The sequence below is a fragment of the Oryctolagus cuniculus genome, chromosome 6 (genome assembly GCF_964237555.1).
Source record: "Oryctolagus cuniculus chromosome 6, mOryCun1.1, whole genome shotgun sequence".
NCBI classification, from domain to species: domain Eukaryota; kingdom Metazoa; phylum Chordata; class Mammalia; order Lagomorpha; family Leporidae; genus Oryctolagus; species Oryctolagus cuniculus.
The window spans coordinates 60,945,837-60,969,400 of record NC_091437.1 but is presented as its reverse complement, the minus strand read 5'-3'; the positions used below and the strand labels follow the sequence as shown (position 1 = coordinate 60,969,400).

The window sequence follows — 23,564 nt, the reverse complement described above, 5'->3', positions numbered from 1 at the left end:
ATTCAGGGTGTTGGGGAGGGAGGGAGAGAGAAACGGAATGGCTTGGGCGGGAGCCTGGCCAGTCTTCACCAGCACAGCTGGGCAGAGGCAGGGGACAATGGCCCATGTGATTTGAAAATCAAGTGAACTGAGGTTCAAGGCCATTTGAAGTGGAGACTGAACAGTCTCTTTAGGAGACCCCAGACTCCATCAGGTGGGACAGGTACCTTCTACAGACAAGCCTGCCTATGCTTCTGCCGCCCGTAAGTACCTTCACAGTGTTTGGAATATTCAAGGGTCATTTGTGCTACATTTTCTCTTTAAATTGGTCAACTGATTTCCAAAGGAATTGTAACATTTTACACTGTCACCATTGCTTCACAGATGAGTATTTTATTTTTAAAGTTGTTTGTTTTTGAAAAATGTATTTGAAAGGTGGGGCCGGCATCATGGCATAGCGGGTAAAAGTGCCACGTGGGATGCCAGCATCCCATATGGGCACTGGGAAGTGTCTCAATTGCTCCACTTCTGACCCAGCTGGGAATGGCCTGGGAAAAGCATCAGAAGATGGCCAAAGTGCTTGGGCTCCTTGTACTCAATTGGGGAACCTAGAAGAAGTTCCTGGCTTTTGGCTTCAGTTTGGCTCAGCCCCAGCTGTTGCAGCCATTTGGGGAGTAAACCAGTGGTTGAAAAATCTCTCTCTCAGTCTTTCTTTTTCTATAACTCTTAAAAAATTCATTTGAAAGGCAGAGTTACATAGAGAGACTGAGACAGAGATCTTCTCTCTGCTGGAGCCAAGAGCCCAATCCAGATCTCCCCGTGGTGGCAGGGACCCAAATGCTTGAGCCATCACCTGCTGCCTGCCAGGGTGCTCATGAACAGGAAGCTGGGCAGAAGCAGAGACAGGATTCGAACCCTGGCACTCTGACATGGGATACAGGTGCCTAACCACTGAGCCCATTGCCCGTGGCAGATGAATACTATCACCTCTTCCACACCAGTGTCATCTATCAGATCCACTTGTCCACCCGAGCGGAAGGCGGTATCCCCTTCTCCCAAAGATACCATGTAAGATACAAAGCCCCAGTTTCTCATTGGCCCTTTTAAGATTTATTTATTTATTTGAAAGTCAGTGTTACACAGAGAGAGAAGAAGAGGCAGAGAGAGAGAGAGAGAGAGAGAGAGAGAGAATGAGAGACAGAGAGAGGTCTTCCATCTGTTGTTTCAGTCCCCAATTGGCCACAATGGCCGGAACTGTACCAATCTGAAGCCAGGAGCCAGGAGCTTCTTCCAGTTCTCCCATGTGGGTACAGGGGCCCAAGCACTTGGGCCATCTTCTACTGCTTTCCCAGGCCATAGCAGAGAGCTATATCAGAAGTGGAGCAGCTGGGACTTGAACCGGCGCCCATATGGGATGCTGGCACTACAGGTGGCACTTTTACCCGCTACACCACTGCGCTGGCCCCTCATTGGCTGGTTTTAAAATGACCCCTTCCCTTTTCAGCTCTTGCAACCTAGTTTCCCTGATGCTGCCCCAGAATTACTGTGCACAAATTCACTCTGCAGACATCTTCTCCTTTAGGATGCTTCTCATTCAGAAATGAAACTCAGCTTTTGCATCTGGGGCAGGGCAGAGAGCCCCAGGACAGAAAGGGCCACAGGAACCTTCTGGGTGCACCAGGAGGTTTTGAGTTGACTGATACCGGCTTTCTGCATTGAGTAGGGCCATGCAGCCTTGGTGGTCAAGCCTCAGCCCAGTCATCACCATTGCAGGTCACCATGGAGGCTTCTCCCCGAACCCCTCGCATTTGGCTCTGTGCTGCAGCAGGTGCCGCCACCACCCCGCCCACCTCAGAGCTGGCTCTCTCTGCCTGCCCAGGAACCCTGCCTAACGGATGTGCGTGGAACGCCTTGCCACTCAAAACCGAAACATGGAGCTTTCTCAGGCACATTGGCCCAGTGTCACCATAAACAGAGAAAAGACAGCCAATCGTGAGCAGGTGAGTCAGAGAGACCCTGAAATGGCAGGAAACAGGAGGGGAAACACTGCCAAGGACCCTGCAGGGGACCAAGGTCCCCTGGGGACCCAGTCCCACTGAGCCACCTGTCACAACCCTACCGTGTCAACCCCGAGTTCTAGGGTGAGTTTGGGCCCAGAGCCTTCCCTCTGTCTGAGGATTCAAGGGAAGGGGTGGCAGAACTGTGATAAAAAAATGAGGGCTCATTGAAGTCGTGGCACCCGTGGAAAGACAGCTCATGTACGATGACACAAGAGGGGCTGAGAGTCCCGACACCTTGCGTGGCCGCCGCTTTGTTTTAACAAGTGTTCTCTTTCAGAACCAGAGGCTCTTGCTCATCCCAGCTGGAATCCGCCCGAGGCCGGCCACCAGCCACACCCTGTTCAGAATGGCAGCCGGTTAGCAAGAACCTGCAGCCAGCCTGGCCAGGAACTCAGCGGGGTCTAAGTTTAACTCGGCACAGAGGGCATTTCCTGCCTTGCAGAACCTTGGAGATGATCAAGCCTTTCCCTCTCACTTTGCTTCTTCAAGGGCCAGAGGCCAGATCTAAGGGCTCCCTTGCAAAAGGTGGCCCGACAGCCATAGGTTTCTTCTAACCACGGATCATCCACTACAGAAGACCTCAGAACAAATCACCAGTCTTAGGAGTTCCTGGCTGTGAAGCTTAATTGCCTGGGCATCTGTAGTGTAGAAGAGGAATAAACAGGAGCAGTGGCAGGAGAAAGTTCTCATTCTGAAATTCCACTTCTGTCAATAGTAACTATTAATTATTACAAGGGCTTGCTACATGAGATACTTTCTGTACATTCTCTCAGTTTATTCCCACATGAACCTGTAAAGTAGGTGCTAATGTGAACCCCAATTTTTAAATAAGAAAACTGATTCAAGAACTCATGGTAATATAGCTAGAAAGTAATACAGCCAAAATTCCTTTTTAAAAAAATAATTTTAGGGACCGCTGCCTGCAGTGCCAGCATCCCATATGCATGTGGCTTTATCACACATGGGATTTTATTGCTAACGTGATCACTAATCTGGTTCTTCCATAAACTTGTCACTGCTTTGGCTACTAACTAGCCACCTTATTGACAGAACAAAGAGCAATTATTACAGTCAAAACAGTATGATTAAAGTCACTTGTGTTCAAAATAGTAAATCAAAATGGTGGAGACAGGGTCTGGCCTGGAAAACGCACACATGAAATGTTTCATTTGGGCCAGGCATTCTGGCACAGCGGGTTAAGCCTCTGCTTGGGGACACCCATATCCCATGTCGCAGTGCCTAGCATTGAGTCCTGGCTCTGCTTCTGATCCAGCTTCCTGCTAATGCACATTCCGGGAGGCAGCAGAAGATGGCTCAAGTACTTGAGTGCCTGCCACCTGCAGAGCTCCTGGCATTGGCCTGGCCCATCCCTGGCTGATGCAGGCATTTGTGGGGGTGATGGAAGCGTTCTCTCTCTCTCTCTCTCTCTCTCTCATTCTCTATGTCTCTGTCCTCATTCTCTCTGTCTCTGTCTTTCAAATATGTTTTTAAAATGGGTACATAAACATTTAAAAATAAAATGTTTCATTCTCCTAACAGTCAACAGATACTAATAATTTGTCTACTTTTTGCCCAGGCCTCTTTAAACACCGTGACCCAGCAGTTAACAAGACACAGCCTTGACTCTCACAGTCCAGCAGGGTAAGATCTTACCAACCAATTATTTAACTAATTATCATCTCTGTGATGATCCGGAACACATAGGAAAAGTATGGGGACTCTTAGGGTGTGTGCGTGGGAGCCCTGAACGTAGGCAGTGATGGCTCCGGGAACTTTAGGCCTGGGGTCAGAGGTGGAAGTTGCCAACCAGAATATTCCAGGGACCACTGCCTTTGGCCAAGGCAAGGACAGAACAAAGAGCTTCCTCCTGTGTATGAGGGCATTGATGGAAAGTATGTTTATTTTGCTGCAAAAGATTTTCAAAATCCATGCCAAGTTTTCTTGTTTTCCATGAGCTTTTTGAAGACTTCTTGTGCTCTTGTGTGTATGGATTTGAGTTTTTTTTTTTTTTTTTTTTTTTTTTTTTGCAGTGCCGGTGTTGCAGCACTACCAGTTAAGCCACCACTTGTGATGCTGGCATCCCATAATAATTATATTATTATGCTGGCCAGAGTCCTAGCTACATTACTTCTGACCCAGCTTTCTGCCTATGCACAAGAGAAGGCAGAGGAAAGTGGCCCAAGTATTTAGGCCTCTGCCTCCCATGTGGGAGGTTTGGATAGAGTTCCTGGCTCCTGGCTTCAGCCTGGCCCAGCCTTGGCTGTTGGGAATATTTTGGGGATTGAACCACTGAGTAGAAGGTCTCTCTCTGTCTCTCTTTCTATCATTGTGACTTTTAGATACATAAATGAAAAAAGATCATAAAAAGGAGCTTGAGGGGCTGGTGCTGTGGTGTAGTGGGTAAAGCTGCCACCTGCAGCACCAGCATCCCATCTGGGTGCCGGTTCAAGTCCTGGCTGCTCCACTTCCCATCCAGCTCTCTGCTGTAGCCTAGGAAAGCAGTAGAAGATGGCCCAAATCCTTGGGCACCTGCACCTGCTTGGGAGACCTAGAACAGACTCCTGGCTCCTGGCTTCGGATCAGTGCAGCTCCAGCCATTGCAGCCAATTGGGGAGTGAACCAGCAGATGGAAGATCTCTCTCTCTCTCTCTCTGCCTCTCTTCTCTCTGTGTAACACACATTTTTTTAAAGAAGGAGCTTGCACCAAATTAAAACTGCTTATTTCCATTTTCTATTCATATTTTAAAGTACCCACATAGATGTTTCATGGACTGTGCTGAGGGTGGAGTGAATCTACACTCATTTGTAAGGAAACTGCGCAGTGGGGAGAAACAGTATCACTGAGGGCCTGGTGCCAAGTGACATCAGCATTGATTGGAAAGGTGTGGCTGTCCTCAAGGTCCCCAGAACAGGAAAGGGGACTCTGGCGTCACCATTTCTGGGGCAATAAGTCCTCTCCTAAGTGTGGCTATGTGTAAAGTCCTTCAAAAACTTTGTGCAAAGTGGAATTGAAAGAAACATTTTTTTTGATGCAAACATTTTTGAAATCTATGCATGTTCATGGAAAACGTATGTTACAAAAAGACAATGCATGGATTTCAATTTTTTGGCATCAAAGTAATTTATCTTTTAATTACATTTTCCATGAAGTTTTTGAAGTACCTTGGTGTTTGTGCACCTGGAAGCACTAGGCATTTTTTTTAAAGTTTTATTTATTTATGTGAAAGGCAGAGTTACAGAGAGGCAGAGGCAGAGAGAGAGAGAGGGGTCTTCCATTCGAAGGTTCACTTCCCAGATGGCCACAATGGCTGGAGCTGTGCCGATCTGAAGCCAGGAGCCAGGAGCTTCTTCCAGGTCTCCCACATGGGTGCATCTACTGCTTTCCCAGGCCATAGCAGGGAGCTGGATTGGAAGCGGAGCAGCCAGGACTCGAACCAGAGCCCACATGGGATGCTGGGACTGCAGGCGGCTTTTACTTGCTATGCCACAGCACCAGCACCAGCCCCAGCACTAGGCATTTTTATTTTATTTTTGCTACAACCTTTCCTGTGGCATGCTCCAACTGTTGCACACACGAAGCAAACAGATTCAGAGAAGGGAAGCTACAAAATCACCCTCCTGGAAAATAAAATGAGCCCCGCATGCTAAAGAACAGCACGCCCAGAGGGTCATTCCTCCCGGATACCCTCTGAGAATGCGGGCTCCAGGTTTTCCAATGTGGAGAAATAATCCCTTTCTGTTAGGCTTGTTCCTGTGGGGGTAGCTGGGGAACAAGACAATGTATGTTAACTGGATAGCAAAGCACAAGTAGGCGGCTTAAGGTTTCTGCTTGCTGTGTTCAATCTTCCTCAGTGGTCTCACTAGTGTTGTCTTGACCTTTGGGTGGCTTTTCCTGGAGCTCTAGGGGAATAAAAACATGGAAGAGAGAGTCTAAGCTGTTACAGTAACACCTGCCGCCTAGCTGGGGGCCTGGGTGTACACCGGAAGTGGGCTCCTCCCAGAGCCTGTAGTCAGTGCTCCTTTCTGGACTGCACCTGAAGCCTGCAGGAAGAGGAGAAAGCACCTGCCAAGGGCTGTGTGACCAGGAGGGGCTTCCCAGGGAGCAGAGGGAGGACCCACCATGCTGACTTACCAGCCGTTGCTGTGGGGGTTTTAAAAGCTTCCCGGATAAATGAGCCCATCTGATATCTGGCACGGGGGAAATGCCCCTGGACATCATTTCTTGGCCAATTTTTCCAAAGCTGAGTAGCCACAACGTGAGAAAGTAGCTCTTACTGGTGAAGAGTTGTAAAGACACGTGCACACACACACACACACACACACAGAGAAAGCAAAAAAAAAAAAAAAAAAAAATACAGCAACCAAAATGCAAAACCAGCTTTTGGAGTCATGGAGTCACATCAACCTGGGTTTGGGTCCTGATTTCGCCACTTCCAAGTTGGGAGATTTGCTGCAAACCTTGTCACCATCCCAGCCTCAACTTCCCTTTCTGTAAAATGAAAATAATAATACCAGCTAATACCAGCTTTGCAGGGTTACTGGGGCTGAGCTAACACATGGAAGGCACGTGTAAGGAACAGACTCATGAAATGTGCATGAGAAAATATGCAAGAATTGAAAACTTTTTTTGTACCCAACCAAACTCTTGTTTTAATTCCATTTTCCCCATGAACTTTTTGAAGTATCCCCTTGGCTCAGAACCTGGCCAGTGTAGACATTCATCCTGGAGCTGAGACAATTGCTCCACATTCTCCTGGGAAAAGCCCTTCCTCAACTTGTAGGTAGCATCTCACCTCTTTAATACAGGCATTTTCAAGTGCACAGAGAATGACAAACAAGAGTACGGTGAATCCATAGTCCCACCCCCAGCTCCAACATTTACCCTCTCATTGGCTAATCTTCCTTCATTGTTATCCATTGCTTACTCCCCAAACTTGGTATATTTTGAAACAAATGTCAGGTACTTTATCCACAGATACTACTTTATTTCTTATTATTTTTAATAAAGATTTATTTATTAATTTATTTGAAAGGCAAAGTAACACAGAGAAGGGGAGACACACACACACACATATACATACACACACAGAGAGAGAGAGAGAGAGGTCTTCCATCTGTCGGTTCACTCCCCAAATGGCCACAATGGTGGGAGAGGCGCTGATCTGAACTCAGGAGCCAGGAGCTTCTTCCAGGTCTACCACATGGCTGGCAGGAACCCAAGTACTTGGGCCATCTTCTGCTGCTTTCCCAGGCTCATTAGCAGGGAGCTGGATTGGAAGCGGAGCAGTAGGGGCTCCAACCAGTGATCATGTGGGACGCTGGTGTGGCAGGTGGTGGCCTAACCTGCTGTGTGACAACGCTGGCCCCAATATTATTTTTAAATTAACTCCTCAATTCTTCCCTTTTCCAGGGGGAAATAATCAGTAACCCAAATGACTGTTTTCAGATTCCATATAATAATATTAACTGTTTTCAGGGTATAATTCTGAGTTTTGATAAACCCACATTCTTCAGACAATTTTCAGTGGTCCTCTCTCAGCTTACAGACATAAAGATGGCAGCACTAAATCGATGAATGAACACACAGTGTTTTAAGCTCTTCTTGACCTTAAGTAGAAAACAAGGAAGTGGCCTCTCCCGTGGTTTCCTTAATCACGGGCTTGTTATGACTTGGACACAACACATTTGATTGGCTGGAACATAAGCCACTCAGAGTAGATTTATGAGCGTCAAGAGTTGTTTAGTGCAACTGAGCATATGTTGATGCTTTCATTCCAAATGGCTGTAATAGAAGGTTTCTAAGAAGCTTGATTCCTATTGGGCTCATTAATAACTACCCCCTAAACATGACTGTGGCCACAGTGATCAATCCACATAGAATTAGCCTTGTTAACAAGGAAGAGATGTTTTTCTGGCAACTGCTACATGCCCAATAACATAGAAACAAAGAACCAAACAAGCAACAAGTCCAGATGCCAAGAAATCCTACTACTTCCTTCTTCCTGAACTCCCGTTGGCCCTGGGACCATCTGCCAGCCAGAGCGCCCCCTACTGTTTCCCAGTGGCATTGTCAGCTCCTTGTCTGATTTTGGTGGACAGAACAGTCTCCCAGGCAGGGAACCTCTGTTGGACCCAGATCAGGACCGTGCAGAGGGATCGCTCACAGTGTGGATGAACGGAGACCTGCAGTGCAGTTCAGAGCTCCTCCTTTTAAACGCCATCTACAAAAGGACTTGGTAGTTACACGCACTTGCCTAGGAGCTAGCAAAACTGAATGTTTGGCTTCATCACCACTGGCTCCAAAGAGTTGAATTTACTTAAGGACCATGAACTTTAAGCAACTGCAGTACCCCAGAACCCTATAGAACCCAGCTACAAACTGCATGCAGACTCATGGGATCATCCCATCCCATGCTGAGGGCTGGTTTTGAATGCATGGTTGGCACCACCGGGGGTCCCTGTTATGGTGCAGTGGGTTAAGTTGTTGCTTGAGATGCTAAGCATCCCTTATCAGAGTGTTGGTTCGCGTCCCAGCTGTTCCACTTCCAATCAAGCTTCCTACTAGTGCTCCTGGGAAGGCAGTAAAAGATGGTCCCAGTACTTGGGCCCCTGCCACCCTCATGGGAAACCCGGATGGAATTCCTGGCTCCTGACTTCAGTCTGGTCCACATCTATTGCAACCATGTGGGGACTGAATCAGCAGGTGGAAGATCTCTTTCTCTCTCTCTCTCTGTCTCTCCCTCTCTCTTTCTATTGTTTTGTTTTTTCAAATTATTTAATTATTTTAAAAATCAGCACTACCACGGGCTCCCCTTTGCAGCACTTGCTACCCTTAGAGAACTGCGAATGAAGTATCTCGCTAGCGTGTGCTCCATGCTGGGCAGGTTATCAGACTTGTGTGTGCGTATGTATGTGTGTGTGTGTGTTAGTTTACGGCTGCTGTTGGTTGACCGCCCTTTTCCACTCTGGTGGTCTTTTTTGTACTCCACGGCATAAAAGATGGAGGTTCCATCAGGGCCACCTTCAGCAGCCCTGGCGGTGATGTCACGGACATCCCAGCTGGAAACAGGAGCCTCTCTGCCACCGTGTTCTGTCTCTCCAGGCCCAGCACGCTGGGGCCTCCAGGAGCCAGGGAGGATTCTGTTTGCTGCTTCTTTAACCCTTGTTTAATCCAGGTGGGCGGATTTTCCACTCTTTGCTTGTCCCATCGCTCTGGCCAGCAGTCCCCTGGGAGACTTGAGTTGAACCCTGGAGGCGATTTCAGCAGCACCTGATCTGTTGTGTGTGTGTTGTTTATGTTTTGTCTGGAGAAGAGGAGTAGCAAGTTGTTTCTTGGGCTTACTTGTGTATGTCTCTTGGCTGAAGAGAGAGGGGGGTGGGGTGGGGGAGAGTTTCCATCCACTGGTTCACTCCCCAAATATCTGCTTCAGCCAGGAATGGGCCATGCAGAAGTCAGGATCCAGGAAGCTCAATCCAGGTTTGAATGGAAACTCGAGGGAGGCGCGAGCCCAGTTAATCAAGCCATCACCTTCTGCCTCCCAAGATTGGCGGTAGCAGACAGTTGGGGTTAGGAGCCAGAGGCAGGAATCGAACCCAGGTACTCTGACATGGGAAGTGAGTGTCTTTAATGCTAGGCTAAACGCCTGTCCCGGGAATGACGAATTGTTTCAGTTCTGTAGTGCTCAGTCTTTTCCGCTGGTTGTTAACTCTGTTAAACCACACTCCAGGAATACCTGGTCCAGACAGAAGACACAGGTTCCAAGCACATGAATTCCATGGGAACCCTCAAGTTCATTGGTTTACAGAAAGAATTAAAAGCACTCACATAAATTTGACATTAGAGGACTCAAGGATTTCCAAAAGGCAAAACAATCTAACTGCTGGAGTTATTAAGTATTTTAGTTCTTTTAGGGAATATTTTCCTGGTGAGACTATCTCTGACAGGGAAAGATCCGGCTGTGAGTTAACTTAATGATTCTGACCACTAGGTTGCACACTAAGGTCAATCGCAGTTCACCTGCTGCTTTCAAACAAGTTTGAGGGTTCATTGTTGCTAATTGATGTAAAATCGGAGAAACTTATAAGCAACGATGTAACATTTATAATTGAAAAGTAGCTGAAAAGAGCCAATGTTGAAAATGACTTCTCCCTAATTTTTTAAAAAAGTTTATTTTTTAAAAATTTTTGTTTGATGGGCAGAAAGAGAGAGAGAGAGAGAAATCTTCCAACCATTGGTTTACTCCCCAAATGTCTGCGACATTCAGAGGCTGGCCAGGCCAAAGCCAGGAGCCAGGAAGTCCATCTGAGTTTCTTCCGTGAGTGGCAGGAACCCAACGACTCGAGCCATTGTCTGCTGCTTCCCAGGGTGTGCATCAGGAGGAGTGGACTGTAAGCAGGGCTGGATTGCGACCCCAGGCACTCCAGTGTGCGCTGCCGCTGTGCCACAATGCCTTCCTCTTCTCTCTGTCCTTACAGCAGTGTAAAAATACTGTTAGCGTAATATTGTAATGCATGCCAGAGAGCTCGAATAATCAGAATTTCCTAAGTTGCCTAAACTTCTCATAGGTTAGCTTTATTCTCATAAGTTTTTATAATTATAAAAATGTAAAGAAATATATGTATACAATAGACTGAATAAATACTTCATAAGAAGACATGGATGGGTTCTTATGAAGAACCATGTCTTCTTATGAAGTATTTATTTTTGTAAATTCAGTTATGCTATGAATCACCTGAATTGTAGAATTACTCTAATTAAGCTTTCAATGTATATGCTAAAATGGTATTTTTCTTATAATTTTAATATCATTAGATATTGTATTATTTTTTAAAGGATGACTTCAATTTAATTTCTAAGATCTCCAATTGACTTTATTTTTTATAAGATTTATTTATTTATTTGAAAGTCAGATATACACAGAGGAGTGGCAGAGAGAGACAGAGAGGTCTTCCATCGCTGGTTCGCTCCCCAACTGGCCGCAACTGCTGGAGCTGTGCATATCCAAAACCAGGAGTCAGGAGCTTCTTGTGGGTTTCCCACGTGGGTGCAGGGGCCCAAGGACTTGGGCCATCTTCTACTGCTCTCCCAGGCCATAGCAGAGAGCTGGATCGGAAGTGGAGCAGCCGGGACTTGAACCGGCACCCATATGGGATGCCAGCACTGCAGGCAGCGGCTTTACCCGCTACACCACAGTGCTGGCCCCTCCAATTGACTTTAAAATCTTGAAAGTCCCCAGTGAATACTTTTTATTTTAAATTCCTAAAATGTGGAGCCGGAGCTGTGGTGTAGTGGGCTAAGCCTCCGCCTGCGGTGCTGGCATCCCATACGGATGCCAGTTCAAGTCCCGGCTGCTCCTCTTCCCATCCAGCCATCTGCTATGGCCTTGGAAAGCAGCAGAAAATGGCCCAAGTACTTGGGCCCCTGTACCCATGTGGGAGACCCAGAAGAAGCTCCTGGCTTTGGATTGGCGCAGCTCCGGCCATTGCAGCCATTTGGGGAACAAACCAGCAGATGGAAGACCTCTCTCTCTGTCTCTCCCTCTCTCTGTGTGTAACTCTGCTTCTCAAATAAATAATAAAATCTTCAAAAAAATTCCTAAAACAGGAAGACATACAGAATTATTGTATGTGTTAGTTTTCTATTTTTGCTGTAACAAATTACACAAACTTAGAGACTTAAAAAAATTCGGTCTCATACAGTCTTAGAGAGGCTATTAAGAAGCCAGTTGGGACACGCACACCCCATATCTCAGTGCCAGGGTTCAAATCCCAGCTCCGCTTCCAATTCCCGCTTCTTGATTGTGTGCACCCTGGGAGCCAGCAGATGATAATCGAGTAGCAGCTCCCTGCCACCCTTGTGGGAGACTTGGATTGAGTTCCAGGCTCACTGGTTCTGCCTGGCCCAGCCTTAGCTGTTATGAGCCTTTGGGGGAGTGAATCACAAGATGGAAGATCTCTCTCTCTTTCTCTCTCTGCCTTCCAGATAAATAAAAATAAACATTTAAAAAACTGAGATAAAAGTAATAAAAATAAGTAGATACAATCAAAGTGCTGGCAGCACTGTTTCCTCTGGAGACTTCGTGCGGAATGCTTCCTTGCCTTTGCCAACTTCTAGAGGCTCCTGCTCTCTCTGGCTCCCTCCTGCAGTCTTCAGGGCTGGCAAACAGACATCTTTTCCTCTGCTCTTACTCCCTGCTCCCCTTTCATAAGGACCCTGTGGAGACATCAGACTGGCTAGAAACAGATAGGATAATCTCGAGGGTCTCAACTTGACCACATTTGCAAGGTCCCTTGAATGCCACTTGTCTCCCCTGAAACATGCCTTGATTTTTTTCTCCTTTTTTAGTTATTTATTTATTTAAAGGATTTTTTAAAAATGATTTATTTTATTTACTTGTAGAGAGAGAGAGAGAGAGAGAGAGAGATCTGCCATCCACTGGTTCACTCCCCCAATGGCCACAATGGCTGAGGCTGGGCCAGGCCCAAACCAGGAGCCAGGAGCTTCTTCCGGGTCTCCCACGTGGGTGCAGGGACCCAAGGACTTGGGCCATCTTCCACTGTTTTCCCAGGCCACAGCAGAGAGCTGGATTGGAAGTGGAGCAACCTGGACACCAACCAGAGTCCATAACTTAACTTACTATGCCACAATGCCTGTCGTTCTTTTTTTGTTATTAGAGAGAGAGGAAGAGAGGGAGAGAGCGAGGAAGAGAGAGAGAGAGGAAGAGAGAGTGCTCCCATCAGTTTTGCAATGACTAGGGCTGGATAAGGCTGATCAGGGAGTCAGGAACTCAATCCAGATCTCCCACATGAGCGGCAAAGATCCAAGGACTTGAGTCATCATTTGATATCTCCTGGGGTGCACATTAGCAGGAAGTCGGGATCAGATACTAAGCTGGGTATCAAACCCAGGCATTCAAGTGTGGGACACAGACACCCCAACTTCTGCGCCAAATGCCCTGCACCCCATGTGAAAATTTGATTGCCGTGGAGGCAGTGCTGGGAAGCGGAGCCTTTGCGTGGTGGTCAGGTTGTTGAAAGGGGTTAACACCTGCGTCGTGCCCATGAGTTAGCTGTGCCTTCTGCAGGCAGCCACCTGCACTTCTGCTTCTTCACCAAGTTGTGACACAGGCCACAGCCCTCACCAGACATGGCTGTACCATCTTGCACGTCTGGTCTCCGAAACTGTGAGCTACATAAACCTCTTTCCTTTATAAGTCTCTGGTATTTGGTAGTAGCAACAGAAAATGGACTTTGACACCGGGTAAGAGAACGCAGTCACTGGCTCCTGCATTAGGAGGTGGTCATCTTGAGAAGCTGTTACTCTGCCCAGTACACGAGGCAGTCACTTGCACTCATATTCTGATCTGGACACCAAAGCATTTGCTCTTTTACAGTATAATCAAAATGGCCAGATCAATAGGATGTGTATAGCTTGTCTTATGTTACCACTACTAATAACACAAAAGATTGTATAGCATATCTATTTTATGTGTTTGAATATAATGTACACAAAAAATTTAAAAACTAAAACTTTAAATATGACACAAGGAGGCCAGTGATGAAAGAAAAATTCTAACCTCAGACTATGCATCTTTTTTCCATATGAGAAAATAAAAAATTGTTCTTATTTCATGTAGGCTCAATGCTTAGCAATTTATAATTGGCTTTCATACTTTTTTTTTTTTTTGACAGGCAGAGTTACACAGTGAGAGAGAGAGACAGAGAGAAAGGTCTTCCTTTGCCGTTGGTTCACCCCCTAAATGGCTGCTATAGCCGGCGCGCTGAGCCAACCCAAAACCAGGAGCCAGGTGCTTCCTCCTGGTCTCCCACGTGGGTGCAGGGCCCAAGCACTTGGGCCATCCCGCACTGCCTTCCCAGGCCACAGCAGAGAGCTGGCCTGGAAGAGGAACAACCGGGACAGAATCTGGCACCCCAACCGGGACTAGAACCCAGAGTACCAGCACCGCAGGTGGAAGATTAGCCTAGTGAGCTGTGGCGCTGGACGGCTTTCATACTTCTTACCATCTTGTAGGCTGTTTTTTTTTCCTCACATCAAATTAAGTTAGATAAAATATCTGTGAAAGCAGAGACAGAGAAAGAGACATCTCTCATACACTGGTTCACTCCCCAAAGATCCACACTGAGGAGACAGGAATTCAGTCTGGGTTTCCCGTATGGGTGGCAGGGATGCAGGTACTTGAGCATCCAGTGTTATTTCCTAGGATGCGCGTTAGCAGGAAGCGGGAAGAAGAGGCAGAGCCGGGACTCCAATGGAGCAGCTTGGATACGGGATGCCGGCATCGGAAACGGCAACTTAACCACCGTGCCAGTGCCCGCCCCGCCTATGTTTAATGAAGCAGTCAAGGCCACACTTCCCCTTGTTCTGTCATCAATCTAATCTGTAGACTCTTTTTTTGATATGACCTCCCTCATTCTACAGTGCTTTTATTTTAATTAAATTTTTAAAAATTGTATTTTTAATGGACACCTAAGAATTGCACATATTTACGAATACTATGTAATGTTCCTATACATATGTGCTTTGCATGGTGTCCATTCAGAGTGAGCCTCCATCTTCTGAAGCATTTAACATTTCTTTGTGGTGAAAACATTCAGGTCTTCCATCCACTGGTTCACTCCCCAGCTGGCCACAATGGCCAGAGCTGCGCTGATCTGAAGCCAGGAGTCAGGAGTTTCTTCCGGGTCTCCCACATGGGTGCAGGGGTCCAAGGACTTGGGCCATCTTCTACTGCTCTCCCAGGACATAGCAGAGAGCTGAATCAGAAGTGGAGCAGCCGGGACTCGAACCGGCGTCCATATGGGATGCCGGCACTGCAGGCAGCGGCCTTACCCACTATGCCATAGCGCCGACCCCTATAGCCCCATTTCTGATGTTTTCAGGAACCTCCATACTGCTTTCCATAAGGACTGAACTAAGTTACATTCTCACCGAAAGTATATCTTCTAAAATCCTAATCTCACTTGCTCATCTCTCAATGTTAGGGGACTCTTGGCCATGACCCCAGAATTTGGCTTCTTCTTGGTTTTGGCCTTTTACAACTGGTGTGTTTATTGTAGCAGTTGGACTTCTGTGATTGCAAGCAGCAGAAACCGAGTTCTGGCTAACTTAAAGAAAACCAAGCTCACTGGAAGGATAGGAGGCGCTTGCAGGAGCTGAACATTCAGGCTCTAAAAAGAGCAGCCATGAGGATCGAGGGCAGGCAGTGGTGGGCAGTCTTTTTGGCATCTTCACCTTTGACCCCCTCTGTGGGGTCCTCCTTGGGGATCACCATCAAGGGAGGTCCACCTCTGACTATGGGACACCATGGACAGCCCCATTTGGACAAACAGGGAAAGATTCGAGCCTCAGCACTCAAGGGTTGGCCTCCCTTTGGGCAACTCTTCACTCCCCTTCACCTCAGTTTCCTTCTGTGTTAGCTGGAGAAGATGCTACTCATGGGATGGCAGTCACAAAGCTTCCTCTTCAGCCTGGACTCCCGCAGGATGGCTTCTACAGAGAAGGGTGGCCAGGATAAGAAGGGCCGTTCTACCATCAGAGAAGAGGCAACCCGAGAGTGCGCCGTCGACATTCACAACTGCGTCCCTGCAGCGGGCTCCAAAGAGATCAGGAAATTGGCCATGAAGGGGATGGGGGCCACAGCTGCCTGCACCCAAGGAACAGGGAATGTCCCCTACTTCACCCATTGGAGTGTCTGGAAAATGCAATGAGGTCAGGATTAGCCAAAAAAAGCTCTGTACTCTGGTATCCATGCACCCATTGCCACTTTCAAAAATCAAGGGGCCAGCATTGTGGCTCAGTGGGTTAAATTGTTGGTTGTGACACCGGTATCCCATATGGGTCCTGGTTCATGTCCCAGTTGATTCACTTCCCATCTAGCTTCCTGCTAATGTGCCTGGGAAAACAGTGGAAGATGGCCCAAGTACCTGGGCCCCTGCCACTCATGTGGGAGACCCAGATGGAGTTCCTGGCTCCTGGCTTCATCCTGGCCCAACTCCAGCTGTTTCAGCCATTTGGGGAGTGAGCCATTGGATAAAAGCGAGCTCTCTCTCTCACTCTCTCTCTGCTCTGCTACCAAATAAATAAAGAAATCTTTAAAAAAGATCCAGCCACTGTAGATGAGAGCTAACAGCTGATTAGAGTTCTAAAACTGCAGAAAGGAAAGAAACACACATCATGATGAAAAGCAAAAGCTACTCTAGTGGAGTGAGCATAAGCAAAGCCAAGGGGGCCACATCCTTGCGGGCTCAGATCCTGACTGAAATGCATACTCGTGGTGAATATTGGTGCAGTTGGTTACACAGTTGAGTGTCCTCATCTGTGAAGCCCGTATGACGAGGCTACTCACCTTATCACAATTAGCCTTGTATCTACACACCATGAGGGAAGCCCTACAAGGCGAGCAGGTGAGAGAGGCGCCGACGACTTCATGAAATTGCCCTTGTCAATCCCTGCTCCTTGGGAGTTGGTAAGAAAGCCACCCCTCCTCTCAGATAGAATCCGGCAGGACAGTCAGGAGAAAAACCCACCTTGCAAGCAAACTCCTGGCGTGTGAGAAAGGCAGCCTTTGTTACGAGGGTACCGCTGGAGCTCACCTCTGCGTCACCAGCAGGCTTTCCCCGCTCCAGGCTCACGTCTCTCCTGGAGCCTGCCGTGTCCCCGGCACATCTTTTATAAAAGTCAGCCTCACTCTCTTCCTGTTGCAAATTGCATGCACATTTCTGCTCCTTGCCACCAGCCTCCATTTCTCAAGCGTTCATTCTCTCCCAGCCCCCTCTCCTAATGAGAACGAGTTGACTTGTAATTAGGGTCATATTTTACCGGCCAGCAAAGGCAGTGACTGATGTGGCTGGGGCACCGCAGCTCCGTTCCTGGTGGCTCTGGCGGCTCTCGGGTGCGCTGGTGACCTCGGCTAGAGACGCAAGACTGGAGCTGATGGCTTGAAATGAGCAACTGGATGGGGAGAGCTTGTAGAAGGCCCTTGTGGAGAGATTTTCCTTCTTTGCGCTAATCCCCTCTTTCTATTCAGATCTCGCTTAGGCATCCCTTGCCAGGAAGATTATCCTCAGAGTGGAAAACAAGAGGTTTCTCCCTTTGGGAGCTGCTCCTGCTGCGCAGTCTGTAAGGGGCCTTGTGGGTCTTTGCTGTGTGCCCGTTGGCTGCATCCTCGGAGGTGGGCCGCCCCACTGACCCTCACAGCCGGCGTCCCTGTGTCCTGCCTTTCTGATCACTCGCCTTTCGCTCTTCCGTTCTTCGGCTCAAGACAACACGGTTTCGGATCGCCTCCTATTACTGTGACTCTGTCTCTTCATGTCATGGCTTCTGCATAGAAAGACAAGCCTGTTCTCCCAGACACCCTGGCAGTGATGGTGCGGGAGGAGCCCGTTTGGGAAAAGGGTCATTTTCTCCAGATTGCCACATCCGTCTAAGCCATTAGTGGGACCCCGGGATGCCGGGCTGACTTGCCCAGTCTCCAAGTTGCATTTGCTTTTCCCTTTTAAAGATTTATTTGTATTTGATTGATTGATTTGAAAGGTAGAGTAGAGGGAGAGCGAGTGAGAGGGAGATCTTCATTTGCTGGTTCGCTCCCCAAAGACCCACAGCAGCCTGGCCTGGGTCAGGGTGAAACCAGGAGTCCAGAACACTGTCTGGGTCTCGCATGTGGGTGATAGGAGCTCAGGGACTTGCGCCATCTTCCTCTACCTGCCCAGGTGCATTAGCAGGGAGCTGGATCCGAAGTAGGGCAGCCGGGCTTCGAACCAGTGCTTTGCTATGAGATCCAGGTGTTGCAAGCAGTAGCCTAAACTGCTGTACCCCAATAGTGGCCTTGCACTGGTTTTCTGTCTTAGAAAGGAAAGAGGCAGACGTCAATAGAGAGATCCACCCCCATGCCCCGCCCCAGGGAAAGGAGGTTCCTCATTAGAAGGAAAAGAAAGAGCAAGCGCGTTCAAACAGCTGTTCTGGGCCACCGGCTCTGAGAGGTGCGGCTAGGCCAGGTGCTCGCACGAAGACGGCACTCACTGCGGGGAGAAGCAGCCTCAGTTTGCTTCTTCTAACTCTGGCGCAGTGGGCGGAGGGGCTCAGCCCTACACTGCAGCCGCAAGGGTCAGCACCAGAAACAGGCGAGTCTTTCCCCTTCCGCCCTCCCCCCAGGGCAACCCAAAATGTTTTCGATTAACATCAGAGTTCTAAATGGGAACGGCATGTCAGCGAGCCCTCCAGACGACGTGATTTAGTCTCCTGACGTCGGCGTTTGTAGGGACTGCACATTGTACCGGCACCGTCCTCAAAGCGGCGTGGACAGGACTCTGCTCCAATACGTTCATTTCCCCGTCTCCGACTGATTCGTCGGGCAGTAACCTCAAGGTCACAGGCCAAGGCGGAGGCTGAATGCTGCGACCGCTCCTCTGGAACACCAAAAGGACGTTGCCACATGTCATGCGCACGGGCACTGGGAAGCACTTCACTTCTCTTCAGCTCGATCCTTCTCTTTCCTTTTCGTGGCAATGTGGCTTTGTGGCCAGCCTCCCATTTCCTCTCTCCGTAGTATTCTCACATTGGCATCTGATTTTCAAGGTCAATATTTATGGAGCTCATTAGTGCATTGGACTGTGTAAAGGCAACTCCCGTGTGCTACTTTTTTTTTTTTTTCCAAATTGTTAGAACAACCCGTTGAGCTGGGGGCTAGGTCCTTGTCGTACCAAAGATGACACAGGAGTTCTGAGAGATGAGAGAACTAAGCTGTCTGACTTGTAGATGAGCTAAGCAAACTTCGGTTGGAATTCCATCAAATCGCACATAGGTTGATCACGTGGTATTTTTTTTTCCAAACATTTGTTTTGTTTATTTGAAAGACAGAGTTACAGAGTGAGGTAGAGACAGAGAGAGAGAGGTCTTTCATCTGCTGGTTCACTCCCCAGATGGCTGCAACAGGTGGAGGTGCCCTTATCCGAAGCCAGGAGCTAAGAGCTTCTTCAGGGTCTCCCACGCAGGTGCAGGTGCCCAAGGACTTGGGCCATCTTCCACTGCCTTCCCAGGCCACAGCAGAGAGCTGGATCAGAAGCGGAGCAGCCAAGACTTGAACCAGCGCCCATGTGGGATGCTGGTGCTTCAGGCCAGGGCGTTAACCCGCTGTGCCACAGCGCTGGCCCCGATCACGTGATATTCCCACTCTGCTGCCCTGCAGAAGATAATCTCACTCCAGGTCTCTTCTGGAGAAGGCTCCGGGCCGGCTGCTCAGGAGACAGGGCGCCGAGCTTTGAGAGATCCTGGCAGCGCAGAGGCGCGTTGATGCTGCGGCGCTGAGTCTGCCAGTTGAAACCCAGGCTGCCACGCAGCAGGCTCGGGACTCTCCTTTTGTCATCTGCCTTGAGTTCAAAAGAAAGAGATGGGCCAGCATACCCGGCGCTGGGGAGGAATGAATGGAGCGACGTGAACCCACCCACCAGGCCGTCGACTGACGATTGAAGCCCAGCCCAAACCAAACACTGCTCTTTGAAGCCGGCAAACTTTTCCTTATTACTCATCCTTTCTGATTCCCCGCCAGCTTTCCACCATGAGCCGGTCTCAGGCCTGGTGGGGGGAAGAGAAAAGGGGTCTTCTTTTCCTCCAGAGGAAGTACCCTGGAGAGCCGTCAAACCCCTCTCAGGAGATCCCCCTGCTGGCCTCTCAGATCCACCGGCTTGAATCCTTGGGGACACATCCAAGAATTCTAGGCTCTCCTCCAAAGGGAAACCGAATCCCACATCTTTGGAACACTGTCCACATGCGTTTCAGACCGCTCGCTGTGAACTCGGCTGAGCTGTGGCGTGAAGTTTTGGACTGATGGCCCATCACAATACGGGGGTAGGAGATGAGCTTTCCTGCTTTTGAATTGCACTTTCCACATGGCTTCTACATCCCCGTCTTTCAACTTGTCTTTGTGAAGAGACTTGTGCAGACTCAGCAGCATGAGCTCACCAGTCCAGCTGCCCGAGTGGCTTCCTTGTCCAAAAGCCAATTCAAAGTGGCTTTAAAAATAAAATAAAAAAAAAGCAATAAGCAGTCACTGGACGTCAAGAGGTCGTTGGGCATCAGGTGAGGTTTGATCCAGGTGCTCACAAAGTGTCATTGCGACTCAGTCTAGCTGTATTCCTTGGCTCTGTACTTCAAGTTGTGGCTCTCAGCAGTTGCAGGTTCTTCCACGGCTGCAACTTTTGATGAAAGAGAAGGCGCGTCCCGGGGGACGGGTAGAGGTTCTCCAGCTCGTGCCCAAGGAAGACAGAGCTTCCCATGGGGGAAGCCCCAACTGTCCCCCCCAGTCACTTCGCACTTTGCTTAGGGGCCATCAGACCGATTCCTGTGTTAAGAAGGAGGAGATGTACTTGTCGGCTTAGGGCAATCAGGGTCCCCCATCGGAGCTGGGGCGGGGCCACTCGCACCCAGGCCTCGTGACTAAGAAGAGAGAGGGGCAGATTGCCTAGGAATTTTCAGGGCGCTGTTCCCAGGAAGACACGAGGGTGATGGGTACCGGGAAAGCAAGTGACAAAGGTAGCAAGTCAGCTCCCTTGGGACAAGGAAGAAAATGGCCCAAAGTATTCAAGCCATACAGTGACTTCCCGCTGCTCCGGGGACAAAGACGGAAGTCGTGGCTGTGACCTCCAGGGCTCTGCTGTCCCCTGCAGCCACCCCCAAGCCTCTCCCTTGCATCCTCAGTGCCACAGCCATGAGGCCTTTCTCAGTGCTCTGAACCTGCCAGCTCCCGTCTGCCGTGAGCGTCCCTCTTTCTCTCACGAACTCCTACTCACGTCTCCCTCGCAAGGCCTCCTCCTTCAGGAAATCAGCCCTCCCAGCCAAGGCCCTCTGTCCTCTCCTTTTGCTGCACTGATTCGGTCTGTCCCTCCCACTGGTGCTAAGGGAGCTCCTCTCATGTGTCCTGCCCCATTCTAGGTGCCGGGGACAGAGCAAGGGACAGGAAGGGCCCCTCTGTGCTTTCAGAGCAAACGTGGCTCCAGCGGGAGAGGCCACTACTTGCATCGCAGATGCCACAGTGCAAGAAAATTGTCACGTGTGGAAGGTTGCATTTGAGATTCCGCCTCAGAGCTGCTTTGTTCTGGGCTTGTATTAAAAAATGCATGGTTCTAGGGCCAGTGCTGTGGCATAGCAGGTAAAGCTGCCACCTGCAGCACCAGCATCCCATATGGGCGCTGGCTCGAGTCCCAGCTGCTCCATTTAAATCCAGCTCTCTGCTGTGGCCTGGGAAAGCAGTAGAAGATGGCCCAAGTCCTTGGGCCCCTGCGCCCACGTGGGAGACCCGAAAGACAGCCCTCTCCTCTCCCTCCATCAGCCCCCCTAAGCCCCCTCTCCTTCATGGCTCTGGAATTCCTTCCCCCGGAGTGCACCCCAAGAGCCCCCTATTCTCTCCTGTGGTTCCAGGCTGACCTGTGGACTCCTTGAAGGCAGGGCTTTTGTCCTATTTGTCCCTCAATACCCAGTTCTGTGTGCGGTGTCTGCGCCACACACCGCATCTTCCTACGGGGCACTTTATCCTGTAGCAGCGGCTCTGGATCCTGGCTGCCGCCACCACGGTGGAGCTTCAGGAACGCCGTGGGATTCCAGGCCAAATGCGCGCGTGTGTGCATACATTTGCAGAAATGAGAGCACAGCTTTCATGGGCTGTTCAAAGTTCTCTGGAACCAAAAAATAAATAAATAAATAAACCATTAGGAATCCCCAGCCTGGGAAGAAGTTCTTTCTTTTCCTTCTGACTGACACAAACGCTGACACACCACTGCCCCGCACCGAGTTGGCTTCAGCGTGGGTTTCACCCCGAGGCGAGGGGCCTCTCTCTTCCCGGGGCACCGACTCAGACTCTGGCCCTTGGCACCCACCGCGCGGCCCACACCAGCTGCTGCCCCAGCCACATTCCTGACGAATCTGAATGTGAGGAGGACCTGAGGATCCAACGAGATACGTTTCCAGACAAGATAAATACAGACAGTAACACAATCCCGAGGAAAGAATAAGGCTACTGTTGGAATCTCAGCCCTCGAAAAAATGTACCAAACGACAGGGGCACGCCCAGTTGGAATTCTGGTTTTCACAGTCTCTTTGCTTGTCAAACTTAATATCAAGGAAAATAAGCTAATTTGATTTGGCAAAGGCTCCCGCAATATGGAATTGATATCTGTGGCAGCGACCTTTGATGTTTTGTATAAACAGTGTTTTCCCTGCTGTGGAAGCGAGAGTTGAATAATAAACAGTGTCTTCCCTCCTCCACTCACCACCCACCCCCTCCTCAGTACCAAAAAAAAAAAACAAAAAAAAACAAAACAAAACCGGTGCTGCATTTCATTTTCAATTGGCGCTGATGTGCTGGGCTGGAAGATACCTCATGGTAGCAGCTGTCCTGGGCATTGCACGTTGCTCACTGGCATCCATGGCCTCCGTCCGCTGTTGCAATGACCCAAAGTGTCTCCAGACATCACTAATTATCCACTGGGAGCAGGATCATCTCTGGCTGGGCGCTGCGGTTGTGAAGGTAGACCAGATGGCAGTTCATGGACTTCTTTTATTTTTGCTCTCAGTTTTGGGCCCTGGGTTGCCTTGCTGTGGACCTGCCGCCTGGAGACTCTGGCTCATCATCTAACAGCTCTGTAGGAGTCGGCATGGAAGGGGCGTTGGGGAACAGGCAGCACCTGTGGCACCCCGTTTGCTTCGGGAGCCCTCTGGCCTGCCTGTGCACATCTGGCTGGAAGGGGGCCACTCTGGATCGTCTCTGAATGGCAGATTCTTGTGAACTCAGGACAGCCTTGCTGCCTTGGGATGCTTTTCAAAGGTCAAGAATTGCATGGTCCCTGGGCAAAGGCCCTCTTCCCTGTGTCCCCTGACATTTGGTAAAGGGTCATAATAAAAGGGGGTTTACCTGGGGCCGGGCAGATTCACAACCATGACATTCTGGAACTCGTTTGGACCAGCTTGTGTGAGAGTGGATGGGTAAATCTTCAGCCATCTGTGAGCCATTTGCAGACATGTCGGTAGCTTGGATTTCCCGGTGTTAGGAGTGTGGTCGCATGCTACTTAACCAGGGGGACACATCCTGAGGGATGGACCATTTGGTGGTTATGCGAATACAACAGTGTATTCTCAGAGATGCCTCAATGGTCTAGCCTGCTGCACACCCAGGCTGTACAGTCGAGCCTATTGATCCTGGGCCAGCACCTCCCTAGATTAAACACGGTGAGGTAGAGATGGCTGCAGTACAGTTGTTAGCACTGGTGCAGCTACACCAAGAAAAGGCACCGTGAAAATACTAAGACAGCCGGCGCCGTGGCTCAATAAGCTAATCCTCCGTCTTGCGGCACCGGCACACCAGGTTCTAGTCCCGTTCGGGGCGCCAGATTCTGTCCCGGTTGCCCCTCTTCCAGGCCAGCTCTCTGCTGTGGCCAGGGAGTGCAGTGGAGGATGGCCCAAGTGCTTGGGCCCTGCACCTCATGGGAGACCAGGAGAAGCACCTGGCCCCTGCCATC

General features: G+C 49.4%; 1 long non-coding RNA gene across 2 annotated transcripts in view; it reads left to right on the top strand.

Annotated features, from left to right (window-relative positions):
* The window catches only part of LOC127490559 (uncharacterized), a 54,554-nt gene that overhangs the window by 21,428 nt on the left and 9,562 nt on the right, over window positions 1-23,564 (top strand). Inside the window, exons 2-3 of one of the 2 annotated variants that reach the window (XR_011389907.1) lie at window positions 1,753-1,979; window positions 3,616-3,680. This is a non-coding gene — a long non-coding RNA (uncharacterized lncRNA). The remainder of the gene's footprint in view (window positions 1-1,752; window positions 1,980-3,615; window positions 3,681-23,564) is intronic. The other variant, XR_011389908.1, reaches the window with a different exon arrangement.